Source organism: Gossypium hirsutum, chromosome A08 (assembly GCF_007990345.1).
Source record: "Gossypium hirsutum isolate 1008001.06 chromosome A08, Gossypium_hirsutum_v2.1, whole genome shotgun sequence".
NCBI classification, from domain to species: Eukaryota; Viridiplantae; Streptophyta; class Magnoliopsida; order Malvales; family Malvaceae; genus Gossypium; species Gossypium hirsutum.
In genome coordinates, this window is record NC_053431.1 from 2,334,247 (window position 1) to 2,338,078 (window position 3,832).

The window sequence follows — 3,832 nt, forward strand, 5'->3', positions numbered from 1 at the left end:
GAACCTTTGGGCAATGGAGCAAGGTCGTGTATTCTTCTATAGTAGGCACGAAATCTACTTTCCCGAAAGTGAAGCAACTATAAGCAGAATTCCAATATTGGGCAAGGGCTCGGAACAAGTGTTCATCTACATTGACATCGAGTAGATAAGGTAAATCACCATAATGACAATAGAATAGTTGTTTGACCTCGTCATCCCACTGACCCCAAATTTCTTTCATCTCTTGGAGATTATTCTGAGTTACGCTGATCCGAGTAAAATTTCATAACTCTGATACGTACCCCTCGGTAAGACTGTCACCTTTCTCTTGTTGTGTTGTCTCAGCCTATATCCGGACAGCCGTGTTGTCTTCTACTTTATCAAAAAACCCATTTTCCATGATAAGCTATCTATTTAGGAACCGAATACGAATCAACACCTTTTATGATGAAAATGCCATGCAGATACAATCAAAGTAAAACAAAGCAAGTCAGTGATTTATACGCAGTTCAAAGCAAACAAAGAATAATAAATATAACACTTGCTCAGGTAACCACTAGGGTTTCGGAGTGTCTCTACCTAGGGTAGGTTCCTAAGGCTCGCTATATGGGGTTTGGTTCTAGAGTAAGGGTACCTGAACCAGCAGATTCCTTGATCTTCACCCATTATAGGCTCATACAGACCGAGTTCAGTCCAGGGGAATACATTTCCCTATGGCTACATGGAGATGAAAATATCACGAAAACATGGGTACAGATGTATCCCGAAAGCGATCCACTATCCTGCACGGAGGTGAAAACCTCACGAAGGAGTAGTTTCTCACTCCCACTTAAAGGGGTGTGACCACAGCGGTCATGCAATGCAATATGCAAAACCATTTAAAGACTCAAACCAACGCAGCAGGTATTGTATCATAAATCACAAAAAATAACTGATGAAATGCAATGAAAGGATCGTATTTCAAAACCAAATTTTCAATTTTCGATAAAAACACAAAATTTAATCAACTTGTGGCTTGACTCTCTTATTTGTGTCCCCAGTGGAGTCGCCAAGCTATCGTAACCATTTTTTTGAAAAAACGGAAATCGACTTAAGTTTTGAAAATGAAAATGAATAGAGGAGTCGCCACCAATCCTTTTTGATAAGATGTGATCGGGTCACCTCAAATTAATCATTTTAATAAAAGTTAAGGTTTATTAAAATGATAATCTTGGGTCTACGAAAATCAGAAAATGAGTTCGGGAGTCGGTTACGCACGAGGAAGGATTAGCACGCCCGATACGCCCAAAATTGGTACCTAGTTGATTAATTAGTGTCTTAATTGTCGAAAATTGAGAACTTGAAAGACTTTGAAATACGATCCCTCTTTTTTAAAATAAACATTAAAATGTTAAAGACATTCTCGTCTCGAGGCAATGATACGTTATATCCAGTGAGTTAGGATACGGCATCTCGAACTTTTGAGAATGAGCTTGCCTTTTATTTAAAATCGATGTATTTTAACTTCTTTTAAAAAGATATTCGGTTAGTTAGGGTGCGCGAGGAAAATCGAAACCCAGTAAGTTAGGGCACGTTTCCTTGAATTTCCGAACACCGAACATTGCCTCTATTTGCAAAAGATCTTATTTCGAGGTATCAAAATGTCATACTCGGTAAGTTAGGGCACCATACCTCGAAGCTCCGAAAATAAGCATTTTTTAGACTCGTGTTGTGATTTAAAAGAATATTTCGCATTTAGATTGAATGAGAAAAGTCGAGGCCCAGTAAGTTATGGCACGATTATCTCGAATCCCCTAATGCGGAATATTGCTACTTTGTGAAAGAATTGCATTAATAGATTGAGTGGGAAATATAACATAATTTAGCATAAAAGCAAATTATAGAATTGCTATGTATGATGACACAATGATAGGTGTGGTAGTGTCAAAAACGATAATACGAACAGTTATAAAAGATGATACAGTAACGAGGCTAAGCAAACGTAAACACATGCGTGAGGAAAATGAAATAATCGAACACGCAAGCAAATAAATAAATAATGGTAGAATAAAATGATAACGAAAACAATAATAACGATATGAGTAAAGATAAACGAATAAAATGAATAAAAAAGAAAATAATAAAATAATGAATAAAGCAGGAGATGTTCGAAATTAAAAGGAACTCGTAATAAACAATTATTATGTAAAACTAAAGAACGATAATATAGAAACGGTAATAATAATATTAATAGTAATAATACAGGTAATGCTTTAGAAATGATGTATGAAAGTGTATATACGTACGTGTATAAATAAATAATATATGATGTGGGTGAGGGAAGAATAAAATAAGTGTATTTAAAAGGTAATAGGTGAAAATGTAGGAATAATAATGATATAAATAATAATAACATTAAAATAAAGTAATAAGCAAGTGAAAATATTAAGTACAATAATATATGGTCAAAAAAAATACTATATAAAAAGTATATATACATGTATAAAATAGACATAACAATAATATGATATATTAAAAATATATATATATATATTTATATGATGTTAAAAGATGTATATATTGTAATATCCCGAATTAGGGCCTAATCGGAATAGTGGTTTCGTGACCACAAATTCGAGATAGAAATAATTATTTTATAATTATTTTGATGATTATGATATGATTGCATGATTGTGTGAAAATTTCGTGATGAAATTATATGCCTAAAGTGCTTAAATTGAAAGTAAGGACTAAATCGAATAAGTTGCAAAACTTGCAATTTAGAAGTTTTTAGTATGAAATTGTTTTGGAATATTAATGAGGAGGTCTTAAATAGCAATTTGACCAATTTTAAGTTCATGGACAAAATTAGGACATGGAAGGAATTTTTGGAAAGTTTAGTAGTAAGGGTATTTTGGTTATTTAGTTATTAAAATGAATTAAAAACAAAATTAAAAGCCAATTTTTGTCCATCTTCTTCATTAGGCCGAAATTTCAAGGGTTCTCCATAGCTAGGGTTTGTTTCAAGCTTCCAAGCTCCATAATCAAGAAAGACGTGGAATCGACCTCAATCGAGGAAAAGAAAAGATTGTGGACTAAATTGCAAAATCTTTGTATTTTGGTACCAAGTTTTGGACAAGCCAGTTCAAGAGTCGGGATAGGTCGAAGGCTCAGTCACACTATCCGGAAGATTTTTGGTAAATTGCTTGTAAATTTAAGTATGGCATGTATAACAATATACTTATTTTGTGTAAATGATCTTATGATATGGTGACAGAATGGTTGAGAAAATATTTGATAATGATAAATTATGAAAATGGTAAGTTTAGATTATGTTTGATGTTAAGGAAAATTATTAAGATACTTAGTGCATAAAAACTCATAAGAGGGATGAAATTTGCCATAAACAGAATACTGCAGCAACACTGACGCGAGTTTGAAAATTTACTAAAAATCATAGCAATTGAATTTGGTGATGGATTACATATCAAATTGAATATTATTATGTCTAGTTTCACATGAAACAAATGAAACAGGTAAAGGAATTATATGTTAGAAGATATTTGAATTTTAGTGAAACAGGGTCATAGCAGTTTCTGAATCCCCTGTTCCTACTTTAGAAATTCACCATAAATTGTAAAGATATAATTAGGTGGTGTATTTTATATCCTCAGAATCCTTATTGAGTCTAGTTTTAGGAGAAACAAACCTCATAGTCATATGAATTTTTTACATAGAGAAATGTGGTTCGTAGTAAACAGAGGTCAGCCCAGTCAAGTCCTGAAACAGGGGTAACTTTAACTAATAAACTGTACTAATTGACCCAACCAAAAATTTTATAAAAAAATTAGTAGATTGGGAGTCTAGATTCAGG